At 51.2% G+C, this 17,955-nt stretch overlaps 1 protein-coding gene across 1 annotated transcript in view; it reads left to right on the top strand.

The window, feature by feature from the left end:
• The first annotated feature begins 6,141 nt into the window (after window positions 1–6,141).
• The window catches only part of BAHD1 (bromo adjacent homology domain containing 1), a 32,503-nt gene continuing 20,689 nt past the window's right edge, over window positions 6,142–17,955 (top strand). The window contains exon 1 of the mRNA XM_064425598.1: window positions 6,142–6,462. The gene's annotated coding sequence lies outside the window, so the exon portion shown is untranslated. The remainder of the gene's footprint in view (window positions 6,463–17,955) is intronic.

Raw genomic sequence — 17,955 nt, 5'->3', positions numbered from 1 at the left:
TGTCCAGCACCCTTGTCACCCCTCACTCCATCCCATGGGAAGATCCTGCCATTGGACACATGGACAGGACCTCAACATCAATGGCCTGTTTTCCAGCTTTTTGAGCACGGCTGTTCCTCCCCTGCTATGGTGTCTCTGCACCAGGGTTTTTCTCTGCTCTCCTCACAGCACCAGCACTCGCTTGATGATCTGTCCCCTGACACACCTCTCCCTCAAAACCCATCCTGTGTTTCAAAGTCTGGAGGAAATGATGCACTGACCCTTCCTTTTTTCCTTTCCTTTTTCTCTGTCACTGCTATCAAACAAGAGTGAGAAAAGGTGTAGGAAAAGATATTAAGGAGGTGCTGCCCACCCAGGGCACAGCATTTCCCCCAGCCAATTGCACATCCTCCAGATCCCTCCCCAGTCCAGATGACTCTCCACAGCAGCTCCAAATCCCTGAGCAGTGCCTGATTTACTTCCCATAGGAGACCCCATCACCGGGCAAACCCTCCTTTGCTCCCGTCTCTCTCTTTCTGAGTATTTGTTATTTTAAGCCAACCCCTCAGGGATTCAATTTCTGTGCAGAATGTGGGGATTTAGCCACACAGCCCATGTTAATGCTAATAGGATTATCATAGAATCATGGAATCGTTTAGTTTGGAAAAGACCTTTAAGACCATCGAGTCCAACCGTTCCCCCGGCACTTGCAAGGCCACCACTAAAACATGTCCCTAAGAGGGAGATTTGCACAGGGGAGCTCCAAACCTTCCCAGTGAGTGCCTGATGTATGGTCAACAAGGAATGGAGATGCAAAAGCTTCACACTGTGAGTGCTGAGCCCAAATTCAACCCCAACCCCTGTGATGAGGCAGAGAATTAACAGATTTGTGTGTGTGTGTGTGTGTGTGTGCATTTTCCCCCAACACTGAGATGTTCTTATTGTCTTTATGAAGATTTTGGAGCTTTTCCTGATGTCCCACAAAAAGCCCATGGAGATATCAGTTCCTCCTTGTGCTATCTCGCCTCCAGCTGCCAAAAGTAAGGAATGAAAAACAATGCTAAGGGCTGAAAACATCTCTGAATGGGACTCTGGGTGGGCCTCGGGGTGCTGGACATCTTTGGGAGCCTGGGGACGAGGAAACAGTAAAGCATCCAGGAGTGATGTTTCCTTTTCACATCGGAAATTAGGAGTGCCCCTGTGTCCCTGTGGTGGCAGGAGTGTGAAGGAGCAGACACATCTCCCCCCACTGAGGAATGTCCCTGTCCGCATGTCCGTGTGCTGGCACGAGCTCCCACCCACCTGAGGGACACAAAAGAGAGATGAAGATTTCCTGCTGATCCAGCTGTTTCTCTGGAAATGCAGATTGGCTGAGCGGTGCCTTTGGGATTTCTTATTAGGTTTTTCCTGTATTAATGCTGTGCGAGGAGTTGTACAAGCAGCCATGGGTTTGTTCCCACTGATTTTTCCAAGCAGACCGCAGCTGAAGTGTTTGCCCCAGCCCAACAACCCGCAGAGGGGTGAAGGACCGGTGCTGGTTCTGCCACAGCCCATCCCACAGCACAGATGGTCCCATAATTGCTACTTGCTTTCCCATCCTGACTTTCTGGGACATGTGTTTTGCATTGCGATCCCCTCAGCCTCCCTGCTTTTGTGGATCACACTTCATAAAAGAATGGCTACCTTGGGAACTCAAGGCAGGACATTTATTCTTCCTGTGCATGCGAGTTTGCCACTCCCTGCCATGGCCCAGCTCATAAAGCAGAGTCTTTGCTTTTAATCCTGATTTTGCAATGTACTGAAGTACACACATTCACCTCTATCCACTGGAACACTCAGGGATGTTCTCAACTCTTAGTCCTGTGATTTTCTGCTTTAATTCAATCCAGTCTCATTTCCTGACTGTGCTGGTCCCCACTGAGCTATTCTCATTGTCCCTCTGTTTTTCCCCTCCATCAATAAATTATATATATTATATCTATTATATATTCCTTATTAAAGCACTTTAAAGTGTTAAGATGAGAGGTGAAATAAGAAATAGAACACAGCAATCCCCTTTCATTTGCTGAACTTCCTTGCCACTGCTGCTTCATAGACAATATCGGATACAAACAGCATGAAATTTTGAAAACTAAAATAAAATAAATTATAAATTAAACCTTTGTAGCAGCAACGGCACCAAAAAGCTGCAGATGATTCCCTGAGACACCAATACCGTAATTTGGATTTTTCCAGGTAGGTAATGAGATCCTGTGTGACAGCTCTGTGTTGGCAGAGCCCTCTCCTCCAGCCTGAATCCCTTCTGGCTTCTTCCGGTGGAAAAAGGGGAATATTTCACCCAGCTAAAAATGAGCAAATGCTGATGTTTAAACAGAACTCTCAGAGGAAGCTGCCTCTGTAACCACAGCTGGTTTGCTGCAGACCTGAACACTCACAGCCAATTTGCTTTTTTGGTGTAATAGAATTCCAACTCAGTCCATGGAGCTCCACCGGGGATTCATTTGGCCTTTTGCAGTTACTGGGTTAACCCTGGAAGGGGGAAGGAAAGGAGGGAACCACCAAAACCCATCTCTTTGCAGCACCAGCACCTTTTCTGTGGGGACATCAGGAGGGATGGGATCGCACAGCTGGATCTGGGGATGTTTCTTGGTCTGGAAAGGGCAGGATCCCTATGGGATGCAGCTGAGATGTGCTGAATTAAAGACTTTTTAACCCAGCCCTGTCACTGCAGCCAGACAGGGGCCACATAAAGACCCAAGGATGGGTTTATCCCCATCTGTGGCCACCAGGCTGTTTGAGAAGGTGGGGCTGGCCATCCTCTCCCTTGCAGCTGTGCCAGGCTCTTCCCTGCAGCCAAGTCCTTCCCTGAGGCCCAGCCAAGGAACCAGTTGGTGCAGGATCCTCCACACTGCTGCTCTTAGAGTGTGAGCTTACTCAGATTAAGGTTGTTGCTTAAGCTTCTATGCCTATTTGCAAGCTGCCAGGGGAATGGAAGCTCTCCATCAGTTTGTGGCTGTGCAGGAAGCTCAGGTGTTCCCAGGGATGCACTGCCTCCCCACTTGGATTAAAAAGAGGTGCTGCCAGCCTCCTGCCATCATGAACACCAGAACTCCATGTTCTCTTTCTGTGTCCTTGCAGCCCTGCTGGGGCATTTTTCCTCTTGGATTTCCTGTGACTTTTTAAAACTCACCATAGCTGTTCCTGAAAGTCAGAGAGCTCTGAGTGTGCAGTGCAAATGCCCTTCTCCCAACCTGTCCCACAGTGAGGTGCTGGGGCTCTTTCCCATTCTCCTGTGGGACAACTAAAGGTTTTACTCCTGAAACTTAAAATCAGAAAATGCAAAGATCCTATTCCCTGTTTTCCCTGTGTTAATGGTGAAATCCTCTTTTTCCTTCTTTCCCTTTAGCACAGGCTCAGCTGTGTGTTCCTGTCCCACCCCAGTACCTGGAAGTTAGGGGTGCAATTGTCCCAGAGGAGGGACAATCTCTTAATCCCTGCTGGTTCCTGGCCCAGCTCTCCCACAGCCATGGGGCTTTACAACCCCTTTTACCAACAGGTACTACCTCAGCAAGGCGCTGCCACAGCCCAAATTGTGAGTTGAGTTGGGGACAAATATTCTTGTTGTACTGCTGTTCAGGAAGTCTGTATCCCTGGATGTTTTCCCTTTCCCAAAAAACAGGCCAGAATTTGGGGTATTTGGGGTAGGAAGATCTCGTGTCAGGGCTTTGGTGGCTTGTTCTTCCCAGTTAATAAGGGGAGAAAAAAGCTCAAATGCTGCATCTCGGCTGTGTCGCCGCCTGACAGAGGCTGGAGCCCGGCAGACACACAGACATATTGTTCTGGAATCAGCAATTAGCTTCCCATTTTCCCCCCTCATCCCTCTGAGAAAGGGACGAGGAAAAGCCCCACTTGAGAATGAATTAGTATCTCAAAAGAGAGGGAGCTCTGCAGATGGCTCCGTTGTGCTTCACACTCTTGTGCAGCTCTGGAGCACACAGCTCCTCATCCTCAACCTGTCCAATGTCCAGATGTTCTCCTATTCCAGACACCTGGAAGAGGGAAGGTGGCCTCACCTCCACTTTCCCCAAAAAGCAGCTGTTAAATGATATTTGTCACCAAACTTCAGCATGAATTTTGCCCAAGTGTTTCCCTCTGGAACACTGTGACACTGTGGGTTTGCTGCTTGAGTTGCAGGGGGATTTCAACACTTTGGAATTCCCAGATTCTTCACTTTTTTACTCAAATATGACTCTGTTTAGCTATGGGAGTCTGAGATGGTAGATTTTGGAAGTCACTTGAACATATCTAACAGCTGGAGTTAAGTGTGCTCCGTGTGAAACCAAAATTGAACTCTGATCTCAGAGTGCTGTGATTTCCCTCCTGTCCCTGTGGCTCACAGCAGAGGGAAAAACTCCAGTAAAATATCATTTTTAGGGAACAATTTGGCAGCACCACGAGCTGCCTTTGCTTTTCAGGTGGGGAGCAGCTCCGGTCTGAGGAGACAGAACCTTTGTCCTTGTGGAGTGGCTCTTGGTGATGTCCAGCTGCATTAAATAGAGCCTGAAAAAGTCTCATGCAAAGGCTGCATTTCCAAAGGGCAGCAGCAAAATGGGGTAATCACAGAATATCCTGAAGTAGAAAGGATGCACAGGGATCATCCAAGACCAACTCCTAAACAATATCAGAGAGTTTTTAAGGAGAGTTGCCCTACTGCACCTTGAGGGCTTCCAGAGGTGTAGCTTTTAAGGTTTTTTATTTTTCCCTGCTCCATCACCAACGACTGGGATTTGTTTCAGGGATCAGTGTCTCCAAATAGCTGAATTTCCTCTCAAGCTTCTCCTGTGTAACATCTGGATCCTGGAATAATCATTCCAGTGCTTGATCCTGCTGTTGTTTGCAAGATCCCTGTGGACCACCAGAACAAGGCAGGAAGTATTTCAGGCTCTTAGGACTCCTGCAGTTTAGCTGAATTTCAAGCAGATCATCAGGGTCTCACCCTCATTGTGTGTGTATTTGTCTCCTGGAGCCCCATGGGTTGCTTGTTCCATGTGCCAGTTCCTTCCCAGCTGTTTCCCAAATTTAAAAGAAATAGGACAAATTTGGCACTGGAACAGGCTCCTCAGGGAAGCAGTCACAGCTCCAAGCCTGAGAGAGCTCAAGAAGCGTTTGGACAATGATCTCAGGCACATGGTGGGATTTTGGGGCTGTCCTGTGCAGGGCTAGGAGTGGGGCTCGATTCCTGTGCATCCATGACTCAGGAGATTCCATGATTCTATGGAAAAATCCCATTCTGCAACTGATGGAGAGGCTTCAGTGATGGGGACTGTGGTACTGCTAAAGATACTGATCAAATAACTTCCGTGGCTTGTTGGGTCTGCTTTAGGGCTTTGAACTCATTTTTCCAGGAAAACATGGAGTTTTCCAGATGTTCTCATTGCTGCCATGTTTCACCTGTTGGTAAGACCATAGAAGCCATGGACACCTGAGTGTCCCAGCGAGGACAGGTTCTGTGGGGAAGCTCTGGGACACCTGAGAACTCCCTGTTGGCCTTTTCTCCCCTAAAATGCAACGGGATATTCCCCTGGTGCTGGCTCGCAAGGCTGCTCAGGGCCGGCTGCCACACAGGGGTGTCCGTGGCCTTTCCAGTGCCCATCTCGGGGTGGGAATGATGGGCGCTCAAACCCGCTCTGCCTTTTGCCTCTGCTCTCCGGCATTTCTCAGCGGAGCTCCCGCCGGACCCCTGGGACATACAACTTTCCCAGAGTTAGGATGCAGGACTCGGTTTGAGTGTGACCGCCGCCGGGATGCGCCGGGCACACCCCAGAGCCGTGAGGGCGCCTCGGGCGCCTCTGAGGGACCTACTGGGGTGGCCTGACTAGCGCGCGAGGCCGCCTCACGCCCCCGTCCTGTGAGGGAATCGCGGCCATCGGGGGCTACCCAGAGCTCCGGCGGGGCGGTGATCCCGGTTTTCCCGGTTACCCCGCGCCACGGGCGAGGGGCGGCAGAGCGGGGGGCTCCGTGAGGGGAGTGGGGGGGCGCCGAGGGGGGCTCGGGGCGGGGGCGGGCGCCGCGGCGATTGGCCGGCGGCGGCGGGGAGAGGCGGCCGTGATTGGCCGGCGCGGCGGGGCGAGCGGCGGGCGGCGGACGGCCATTGGCTGCGGACGAGGAAGCAGGAAGGAGGCCGGAGGCGCTCGCGGCTTGCGGGGAGTTCGCGGCGGCGGCGGCGGCGGCGCCCCCGGTCCCTCCTCCGGTCCCTTCTCCGCCCCCTCCTCCGCCCCTCCCGGCCCCTCCGCCGCCCGCTCCGGCCTCCGCCCGCCCGCTCCGCGACGCCCCGCGGCCAGGGGCGGGCGGCGGCGGTGGCGCCTCGTCCCCATCCCGCAGCCGAGGAGGCGGCGGCGCTGACGCAGCAGCAGCGCGGAGCTCGGGACTCGCGGCGCTCCCGCCGCTGGATTTCTCCCCCCCGGGGCCTGCGGCAGCCTCCCGGTGAGTCCACACGCGGTCCCCGCGGCGCCGGCTCGTCCCTCCGCCCCCGGGAACTCCGCCGGGCCGGGAGCAGGTGCCGCCGCCCCGGGGTTTGGGGGGCGGGGGGTACGCGGGGCCACCGGGAACTTCCCGCGGCGGCGGGGAAGCGCCGGGAGGGCACGGCGGGCTCGGTGGCGGGTGGGCCGGGCCGGGCCGCCGTTACCCCGCGCGGTCCCACCGGTGCGAGGCCGGATCGGCCCCGCCGAACCCCCCCGGGCTCCCCCGCCCCTGCCGCTCGGGCAGCACAAAGGCGGCGGGGCCGGGCCGGGGGGGCCCGGGGGAGTTGCGGGGCTCGCGGCCCCGGGGGGCTCCCTGCCCCGGGGGCTGCTCGGCTCGGCATCGCCGGCTCGGGGGCGATTCCCAGGGAAAGCCGTCGCTGTCCTCGGCCCCTCCGGATGTCGGAGCTGAGCCGGCGCTGCCCGGCCGGGAGTTGGCACAGGACGGGCTGGCGGGGGTTGGTGTTTTGGGGCGCCCCACGCCCCAACGGGGCGATGGGCCCCTCCCCTGAGCGCTGAGCGGTTCAGTCCGGCGAGTTCCCGATGCTTTGCAGGATGTGATGCCGGGCGGGCTGCGAGCCCCGCGTCCCTGTCAAGCAGGTACCATCGAGCCTCTTTGGGGGACAGCAGAGCAGTTTTCATTTCCATCGCGATTTTTTCCCACTTGCCGTGCGCTCCCCGTGGCTCTGGGCATCTCTCCTTTCCTGGCGGCTGCTCCGGTGGCCGTCGGCTTGTTTCCTCTTCTCCTTTTGTGTAGCGGTGGCTCCTAATGGAGGCAGCTCCGCTGGCTCCCTCTTTTCCAGCTGCTTCTATAAGGCGCAGGAGCCAGCACATGTGACTGGGCAGATCTCGGGAAGACTAGCAAGTGCTCCCCGGGCTCCTGCTCGACAGCCAGCCCCAACACGGGGATACCCGCACCCCGATGTCCCTTTCCCTGCCCCGGCACAGGGAGACGCAGGAACCCCCTCTCTTTCACAAGAGCAGCCATGAAAACTTAAAAAATACGAGCATTTGGGATCTATTCGGTTTGCCTCTCCCCCTCCCCTCTCTCCTTCCACAAAATGCTTATCTGAAAGAGGTTCTGGTTGTGTTTTGTTTTAAAGAATCCAGCTGCCCCTCGTGCTCGCTCTCCATCTGAAGTCATCATTGTCAGGAGCAGGCGAACCTCAAAGCGAGAGGCTTTGCCGGGCTTTTGCTTGCCTGGTTAATTGATCTGTCCATCAGTTTGCCACAATTAGCGAGTGCTTGCTCCACGCTGAGGGGCTCCGTGGTGTTCTGGGGGGCTCGGTGCTTTATTTTAAGGCTTCTGGCTGTCGTGGTTGTGAGAAAGAGTGACACGAGCTGCGTGATAGACTGATGCTTTTGAAATCTTAATGTGATTTAAATACCAGCACGCTGCTGATCGCTTTAACAGAAATATCCTGCTCACATATTCATCCCGGGCCATCCTTCACGTTTGTCATGTCCTGGCTACCTGAATCGTTCCGAGCTTCAGCTGGAACTGTCTAAATGTTTGCTGGTGATAGGAAATCGTGCATTAGTGTGATTTAGCAGGATGTTTTGGATTTAAACATTGATTTCTGTTTGTTTTCCTCATGAATGCAGTGTAGCATTTCCAACTGCTTTCCAGCTGGAGCAGAGCAGAGAAGTGTAGTGCTACTGATAGGTGTAAAATCAGCTGGAAAACGCCAAGCCTGCAGGGAAAAATAATTCCCTGAAGTTTGTGCAAGTGGATCCTTTCTGGATGCTTTGTTTGCTGGGGGTTGATGGTGACAGTTGCACAGAACAGTAAGGTGCAACTTAGAAGTGTGGGGTTTGGGGGGAAAACAGTCACACCCTTGTGTCTTGAGGCAGAAATGTTATTTTGGAGGCCACTGACGTGTTCTCATCCAGCTGAATCATTCAGTTAAGTGTCGGTACTCTGTCCTTCTTGCCAGTTTGTCTGTATCACCTTTCTGTTTCCACTCTGGAAGCCTTAGTGTTTATTTGGCTTTTTAACCAGTATCATGGGACAGCTAGGGTTGGAAGGGCCCCTGGAGACCATCCCCACCTAGAGCAGGTGACACAGAAATATGTCCAGGTGGGTTTGGGATGTCTCCAGAGAGGAAGGCAGCCTGTTCCTGTGCTCTGCCACACTCAGTGGAAAGTTCTTCCTGCTGTTGAGGTGGAACTTGTTGTGTTTTAGGTGATGCAGGTTAATTTTGTTTGCCGTGGTGGTGTTAATCGCTGTGGTGTGACCTGGGGGCCCTGTGGGACACGTGTGCTGGTCCAGTCTTGTGGAGATCAGATTTAGGGAGTGCCTGGCCGTGATTTGGGGGGAAATCCACCCTTCAGCAAAAGCTTTTCTAATGCTGCTGCAGCACTAAAAATAAGCCCTTAGCAGGAAATCTGTCCAAAGTAAACAATTGAAAAATAATTAGGAGCGGTAGGCAAAGGCATGCTCGCTGCTTGGCATCATGTTCAGATCACAAGCAAATGAATGAATGATGAGATCTGGCTCTGCAAAAACAGGAAGGTGTGCTCAGATGTGCAAATACCACATTCAGAAGGAGCTGTGTGGGGCTTTTTTTGCCCATCTCCCAGTTATCAGGAGGGATTTCTTCCTGTGAAGGGTTGTCAGGCACTGGAAGGGGCTGACACCAGGGAGGTGGTGGAATGCCCATCCCTGCAGGTGTTCAAGGAAGGACTGCATGTGGCACTCCTTGCTCTGGGCTGGGTGACAAGGTGGTGGTTGGTCACAGGTTGGACTCGATGATCTCGGAGTTCTTTTCCAAGTTCATTGATTCTGGGATCTCAGTTAACCACCGGGATACAACTCATGGAAGCAGCAGCAGGACAGCCTTGGTGTCACACGAACCAGCCAAACAACTCTCATGTTGATAATAATAAATGAAGCAGTGTTCAGATGACTGGGAAATACAGGGGGGGAAAAAAAGACCAACCAAAAATGAGCAGCCCAAAGAAGTAATGAATCTGAAAATAGCTTCAAACACAAGCTGGGAGCTGGCAGGGGCTGGGGTGGCTGAGCTGTGACAGAGAGGGATGTGCTTCAGTCCCGGGGGATTTCCCCATCCGAGGGCTCTGACCGTCTGGTTTGCTGTCCTGCTTGAACTCACGGTGTGAGTGATGATTTATGTGCCTGTTTCCAGCAGCTCATAGGTGAGCTGGTTATATTCCCAGCTGCAGATTTGGGCTGTCTTGAGCTAGTCTCCAAGTGTGAAGTCTGGAAGACGTTGCAGTTTTGGATGCAGACAGTGTTTAAAGGGAAGAACAGGGGATGTTTTGTGGAGGATGCTCAGAAGGAATTGTTCCTGGTGCTTCAGCATGAGGACTGCAGGCTTTTGGTCCTTCAGCCTTGATCACAGCTGTCCAGCATGGCAGCTTCTCTTTTGTTGAGACCAAAGTAATGGATTTAATGGCAGAAAATATTGAAATTTGTGGCCAGATTGTTGTTCTCAGTGAATGAGTTACTTGTAAGACCATCACAATTTAACTCTCTATGCTTTCACACTTGTACTGGCACCTGATATCCTTGAAATGGGGAAAACACACTTAAATTTGATACTACTGGTTTTATTTCTTAAAACACAGAAAGAAACAAGATTGTATGGGACAGTGCCATAACTTTGTCCAGTTATTGCCCAGATTTGCTATTTTAGCATGGAGCTTTATTATAAATAAAGTAGAATAGGGTCACAGTAATATTTCATGTGAATTTAAAAAAAACCCCTTCCATTAGAAGAACAAGACACTGGAAAACTTTATCATGCAGTAAAGTGAAACAAGGGACTGAAGTTACTAAAAAGAGAAACTAAGGGTATCACTTAGAAAAATAAATATAAATCTGGTTTAAAATCAACTCATTTAGGCCCTGTCAATATTTGTGCCATTGGAATTTAATTGATCTGTTCCATGTTATTTTTTTCTGGCCATGTGGGTGAAACCCCTATAAAATCAGAGTATGGAGAGCTGGCAGGATGTAAAAAGTGCAGTCAGCTGAGCGAACTGAACCTGAACCTCTTTGTGAAATCTCCAGTCTCTCAAAATTACAATTGTATAATTTCCAAAGAATAATTTGATTTAAATCATAGTGGAAGTCCCTCAGTGGGGATGGCAGTGCTGCTCTGCTTCTGAGGAAAAGCAGCTGAAAATGAGGATGGTTGCCCTGGAGGAGCAGTTGTTTTCCCTTCAATCTGCTGCTTATTGATATACATTAAATTTCAGGACATCTTCCATAGAGGATGGGTGGTTATTAGCTCCACATGGGTCAAAAATAATTCAAGGAACGCTGTTGATTTTGGCCTGATTTGCGAGCGATGCTCCCATTTGGCAGTGCTGGGCTCTTGCTGGTTGATGACGGGGAAACGCATGGACGTGTCTTTCCTTGAATTAAACCGCGTGGGAATGAGCGATGGAACGCCCTGCGAGCCCGGTGGCACCGGGCAGTCCCCGCGGGGGTCTGAGCCGTGCCGGTGGCGTGCAGCTAAACAAACACCATGAAATGGGCAGGGGGTGCGTGTCACTCCCCGGAGCCGCCGTGCTCAGGGCCCTGCCGCTGCGCTTCTCCCACGTGGCACGGCCGGGAATGCCGCTTGTGTCACCTCTGGTGGCGGCTCTGACTTAGGTTAGAGGTGCGTTTTCAGGAGAGGTGTTTGGCCGGACCCTCTCCGAGGGCTGCTTGGAATCCCTCGGTTTGTCCTTCTCCTTCCTTCGCCGTTTAAAATTCCCAGTGCTTTTGGAGACTTGGCAGCGCGGGGTTTCGAGGGGTGTTTGCTGTCTGTCACACGTGCAGCCAGGCACCGTGACAGGAGTCTGGTGGCATTGGCAGGGTGTCAGCCCATCCCATGGGATGGCGCAGCCGGCACGGGGATGGATGCTGGGAGCAGGGAGGATTTGGGATCCGTGTGTCTTGTGGCTCCCTCCTTCCCCTGCCGGAGAAGGGGATGCAGCCCAGGTGGGATTTTTCTCCTGCTGTATTCCCTGGGCGCTGCCCTGTTGTGGACGGAAAAGGCACGTGGAGAGCGGGTGGGATTTGTGTTAAACGTGTGGTTCTCGGGAATAAGATGATGCTTGGGCTCCGAGCTGCCGGGAGCTGCGTTCCTCGTGTCCCAGTTCTCCTAAACAAAGGTGTGACTAAAGAAGATGATGACTTTTAGGTTTCCCCCCTTTGTAAGGCACATCACAGGAGCGCTCACTGGCACCCATTGTTCTTCCAGCAGTTTTTGAAGGGCTTTCTCACGCTCTGCTTTGAAACTCTACAGCTCAGCAGCCTTGATTTTTATTTTTTTTAATGAAAGATCTTGGCTTTTAGAGGCTGCCTGTATCTCAGTATTTCAAATTATTTACGAGGCTCTTAGAAATAAAAAGCAGGCGGTTTCCTTCCATTGATTGGAATAAAACTGCTTTGCTGGCAGCTGATTTTTCGGTGTCTGAATTATCACCCTTGAAATAAAATCTCAGTGCTGGGGAAGCATCGAGATCCCAGGCATCGCTTCCTACTTACACCGTGCCTGGCCTTCTATTGTTCCTGCCTGTGGCCTGTGGGAAGCACGGAAAATCGGGAGCTTCAGCCAGCCTTCCCGCAGCACAGCATTATCCGGTGCCCGTCCTCATTGTGTCTCCGTGTGCCTGCGGAATACCTGGAGCAGGCTGCAATCGCCAGCGGAGGAGAGAAATGGGCAGTTCGGGGCTGACTTTGGGAGGCAGGAGGGGGCAGGCGCCGCGGGGAGCGGGGCCGGGCGGATGCGGCGGGAGCTGGAGCTGGAGCTGGAGCTGGAGCTGGAGCTGGAGCACCCTCGCGCTCCCGGCTCCGCATCCTCGCCGGGCGAGTTGGGCGAACTGACGAGCATCCCAACGGGAAACGGAGCCGGGGCCACGTCCCTGGAATCCCTTCGGAGCGCTCGCTCTGTCAGGGCGCTTGGCAGGTTGAGCGTGTTCTCGCTGGCTCCGGGTTGGGAATTGTGTGAAAAAGAGCAGGATTTGAGGCGGGGTGGAGAGGAGCATCGAGGTCTCTGCTGAGGGAGGTTGGAGAGGCTCCGAGGGGAATGCAGGCAATGAGGATTAAGCTGCAGTAATCACGTATTGATAAATATGAATGGTTTGGAAGGAGAGAAAGCAGAAGTGCAGGCTTGTGGAGGGAACTAGCGGGCTGCAGGAGGTTTATTTTTGATGAATAAAAAACTAGTAAAAAACAGATGCAAAAGGCATGTTTGGGTTTGTTCCTTTGTTCAGCTCAGCCAAAGTCAGTGGAAGGATTCAAGGTTGGAGATGGCTCAGAGTAAGGAGACAGAGCAGCTCTCTCCAAGGTGACCAGGATAGTAAAGGAAAAGGATTTGGCAGCTATAATCACGTGTAGACAGAGAAAAAAAGAGATTTTATTAAAATCCTGGCTAAATGCCAGGTGTCAGAACAGGTACGGAAATGCTGAGTTGGACAGGTAAATCCCAACCCAGGAATTCCTTAGGTTTCAGCAAATAGCACAAGCAACAGAAGCAAACCAGGCATTTTGGGGGTTTATTCCTTAAAAATTACGTGGTAACCCTGACTGTGTGACATGTCCCTAATTCCTGGAGGTGGTGATTTCCTGGAGATAGCCCCTGCAATAACCAAGCATGTGGTGGGCAGAGCTCCTGGTGAGGGGGAATATGCAATGCCTGCTGGCTGCCCCGCTGTTCCTTCCCAAGAACTCTGTCATCTTGTCCTTCCTAGATGCTGCATTTCATTAGGGATCTCTAGGGATGTACTTATGTGGGGATTTCTACTGTCCTCCTTGTGTTTTGGTTGGAAAGAGGTGAATCCTTTCCATTCCTGTTAGGGTAGACATTGTGGTTGGGAAGCAATATTTAGCCAACCTTCAGGGGAAAAAAAAAAAGCTATTTTAATTTCTTCACAGTCCTGTTACTCTTATATAGTGGAAGAGGATCCAGGGAATAATTCCCACTTGAGAATAAATTGCCAGCTTTGGTGAAAGTGCAGTCCTGCCCCCTCTGGGGCTGTAAAGGAGTGATACAAACCCTGTCCCTCTCGGTGCCTGTGGGTCAGGATCAGTTACCAGGAATAACTCCAGCCTAGGGATGAAGTTTTGGATGCAAGCGGCTTAATTACAGTGTGGATGGAGCATCGCTGTCTGTGCTCAGCCCACATGTGATCTGCAGCAGTTCTCCTGCCTGAAACCACTAATGAGCTTAAGAACTCCCCTGTTTTCCCAGCGCTTAACAAAAATTAAATCCTTCCCTCCCAACAAAACTGGTCGCGTGCTCAGCCCGCTGCTTTCATCAGGAACAATGGGTGAGCGCTGACCTTCCTGAGATGCCACCTCAGAGCTCGTTACTGAATAATTAGGTGATCCTTTCCCTTCCCACAAAGCTTGGGGGCTGTTTTTTGTATTGATAACGTGACATATCCCAAGGCTCGGCCTTGAATTTCAGGCGCTGGGCTGTTCCAAACTCCATCTGTCCACTAAGTGAATGTCAATCCAATTTAAGCTTGCATATGTTTCCAAGGAAACCATGGGAGGCAGTGGGGAGAAATGGATCATGGAGGGGCAGGGAGGCTAGCACAGCAGCAGCGCTTTGGCTTTTCACTATTTAAATATAATTAAACCCCAGTTCACTGTAGTAACCCTATATAGAGCAGGAGGCCTTGAGGGTCAGATGGTTGATCTTGGAGTAGCCTGTGTTATGTGTAAAACAAACACAGTGAATTTAAAAATATAGAAAGACAAGTGGCTTCAGGTGCTTCCTTGAGGTCTCAGTGCAGAGCTCTATGAGCTGGACTTTCTTATGTAGATCCCAGAATAATTTAGGTTGGAAAAGACCTCCAAGATCATCAGGTTTTTCCTGTGGCTGATCACCAATTTGCCAACCAGACCAGAGCACTGAGTGCCAGGTCCAGTCATTCCTGAGACATCTCTAGGAATGGTGACTCCACCACTGTCCTGGACAGCCACTTGCAATGCTTGAAATCATGGGCTTGGGTAGTGAGGTCTTAATTTTCTTTCTCTCAGGCTAGAGAGCTCATGCTACCATATGTTCAGCCCTCAGCTGAACAAAGCAAGCTGTGAATGGACCCAAAGGAGTCATCATTGGTGTATTTAGACCCCCATGAAAATATAAATGCAAAGTGTTTAGATAAATGGAGGACCAGTGTCCCTGTCAAATTGAAAGGGCCAGGTTGGACAAGTCTTGGAGCAGCCTAGGCCAGTGCAAGGTGTCCCTGCCTGTGGAGGTTGGAATGGGATGATCACTGAGGTCCCTGCCCTCCCAAATCATTCCAGGATAAAACACCTTAATGCTGCACACTGATGTACTTGTGTTTGGAGGGCAGTAACTGTGACAGGCCTTGCCTGGGGAGCAGGAAAGTCAGTGAGCATTTGGATATTTGCTCCTGATCTCTCAGATAAGCTGCAGGTGCTGTGGCTCCCCAAGGGCTCATCCTTCACCAGAGGTGTGAGAACTTCCAGGCGCTCCCCAGCTCGAGCAGAGGCAGGGAAGGAAAGCTGTGAGGTGACACTGAGCAGGAGGCCCCTGAGGTAATTTGGGGGCTGTTCATTTTGCAGACCCCGTGTCAGCCAGAGCAGAGACCTGACAGAAGTCGTGGCCTCCTCCAGGAAGTGTCACTCAGCTCTGCTGGTGCTCCCACGTGTGTGGCAAAGTTGTGAGCAGGGTGGGAAGCAGCAGAGCTGGAGACTCAAACACAGACTTTGTGCTTGGTTTCTGTTCAGGAGAAATGAGGGTTCCCCCACCCCATTTCCAGGAATTCATCTTGAACTGAGAGTTTAAATGCTGCAGAAAGCCAGGGCTGTAAGTCAGCCTGGCTTTCTGAAGCAAAGTGTGTTTCTACCTGTTAATACAGCTCTTAAATAAAATGTTTATCTTAGTTATTGAAATGAAGAGTGAGGAGCTAGCTTTGGAGCTCTAAAATGGGATATTATCTGTCATTTTACTTTGAAGAATGCTGCTGCCTTAAAATGTTTTACTGTGACAAATAGCTGGAGCTGAAATTCTGGTGTCTGGGGATATCCTGTGTGGATACATCCCTCCTTGTGCACTGTAACTGCAATCTGAGGCAGAAACTCCTCCACCCTGAGCTCTTTGCAGCTGTTGTCCAGCATCAGATCCTCTTTGGATCAAATCTCCTGAGATTTGGAGTGCCAGCAGCAAAACCGGCCGAGGGGAGGTGTGTGCTGGGCATGGGCACTGGGAATTGTCCTTGGGCCGAGCTGTGGGATAGCAGGGGGGTTCTGGCTGCTTGGGGGGGCCTTTACAGCACATTCCTCCTTATCAGCTGTTTACCCTTCCACTCTGGGCACAGCCTGGGAAAGCAAAGCTTGCTGCAGCTTGCTCGGATCTTCCAGCAGCTCCTGGAAGCTTCCTAGCAGCCCTCCCGACATTGGGCCGGTAGCTGCGAGCGTCTCCCGCTGCCACTTTGGCTCTGCTTCAGCTGGCAGCTCGTGCAGCTCAGGAATCCCTCTGGGATCACTGCTCCACTCACATTTCCCGTGGTCTGGCCTCACTCGTTGTCTCCTTGTGCCCCACTCCTTGGAGCCTGGTGCTCTGAGCCATGTGTGTCTTTTACCTTGTGCTCCTGTGCAGGTGACTGGGATGGATGAGGGCTTTTCCCTTCCCTATCCCTCTGATCCATGCATTGAACACCTCAATGTGCAGTCAATGTTCTCAAATCCTATAGCTGATAATGAAGGCGATAATTCTGATTTTTTTTGTTGTTGTTTCTCTACTTGTCAGTGCTAGGAGTTCCTCAGAAGTTTTGCTGTTTCCTTCCCTATATGAATATTCTCCTCGAGGCTGGAGGAAGCACGTGGGGGGTGGTTTTGCAGTATCACAGCATCATTTGGCAGAACAGTACTTCTAGGACTCTCTTCCCCACTACTCAGCACACCTGGATGTTTTGAAGCCACTGCCTGACTTCAAGGGATCTTTCTAAAAATTAGTTGGAGGCACCTGTGGCATTTCCATAAAAGTAGGCTGCACTGTTTAAAAGCTTTGTGGTTCCCCAGAGGAAGTTGTAATTAGGCTGCTCTGCCAGAGAGCTGATGGTTTATCCTCTGGAGTTCCCGCTGGCTCCATGGTGACCTGCACTGGTGGGAGAACAGAAGCATTCAGCATCCCCCCAGAATTCAACCAAGAGCTCTTGGGACCAAGGCTGTAACTTAGTCATTGCTCTTAACCATTCCTGATGGCCTTAAGTCTGTTTTCCTCCTGTCTGTGCGAGCTGCAGTGAAATCCAAGTAATATTTCAGCGTGATGGAGTCTCTAAGACCCACCTTATTGAAAGAGTCTGATCCTGGCCCTGGCTGGAGAGCTGAGTGTGTTTAATTGCTGCCTTTCCGAACGGCCGAGCGGCATCACGCCCGTGTGGGTCGATAAATGCACCTTAATGAGTGCATATAAACCAGATCACCCCCAGCACGGGCTGCAAACCCTGTCCAGTCTGTTTAAAAGTGGTATTTGTTGCCTTGACTGATCAAACCTGGGCCACAAGCAAAGGTGTGTGTTTAAATACACCTCTAACGATGTGGGTAAGGGATGAAAGAGCTGGGGCAGCTCCTAATGGGAGTTAAACGGGCTCTCCTGGAAGCAGCGTTCCAGCCAGCTGGGCTTCTCCTTGTCTAAAGTGGCTGAATTGCCTGTGTTTGGCTTGTGGTTCCTGGGATTTTAACATGTTACAACATCCAGTTTCTGCTTGAGTTTTCTCTCACCAGATTTCTGATCTGTGCCAGCTGCTGGTTCCTAGAAACGTTCCTCTGGCTGAGCTCGGGACCTTTGGCAATGCTGAGTCCCCTGATTCCTGAGCTTAAATGATCCAGTTTGACCCAAATTTAAATGATTCCTCTGCTAACACCCTAGGAATTAAAGAACTTGTTCCTTGGAGGTGTCAGCTGTTGCAGCACCATTCAGCAGTGCTACATTTCCTCAGACTGACCTAATGCCAGTTGAGTTGTGAAATTTTAAGTGGAACTTCTTCACTTACTTTGTGGGTTACTGATTTGTAAATACTGTCTCTGGCACTAATGAGGGGGGAGGAAAGAGTTTAAAGCAGGTTTAGGTAGGCTTGGCAGTTCTGCCTTGGCTAAAACTGTGTCACCAGAAGATGTGTGAATATACATCTGTATTTGTGGTGGTGATTGGTCCTGTATTTTTTGAAGGAAAAAAAAAATTTGTGTATTTTCAAGCCACATCTGGACTTTTATTCCAGAAGTTCCCAAACCATTATACTGTTTATGGAATCCCAGAATGTTTTGGGTGGGAAGAGACCTTAAAGCTCATCCATTTCCACCCCCTGCTGTGGGCAGGGACATCTTCCACCAACCTGTGCAAGGGCCTCACTACCCTCACAGGGAGGAATTGAATTCTCTGATTCTAGTTCAAATCTAGCAAGGTTGGCTCCAGATTTAAGCTCTGCTCAGCATTCAGTGCAGCACTGTGGTTTACAAGACATC

The sequence above is a fragment of the Passer domesticus genome, chromosome 6 (assembly GCF_036417665.1).
Source record: "Passer domesticus isolate bPasDom1 chromosome 6, bPasDom1.hap1, whole genome shotgun sequence".
Classification (NCBI taxonomy): Eukaryota; Metazoa; Chordata; class Aves; order Passeriformes; family Passeridae; genus Passer; species Passer domesticus.
This window is presented reverse-complemented; position numbering and strand designations above follow the sequence as displayed.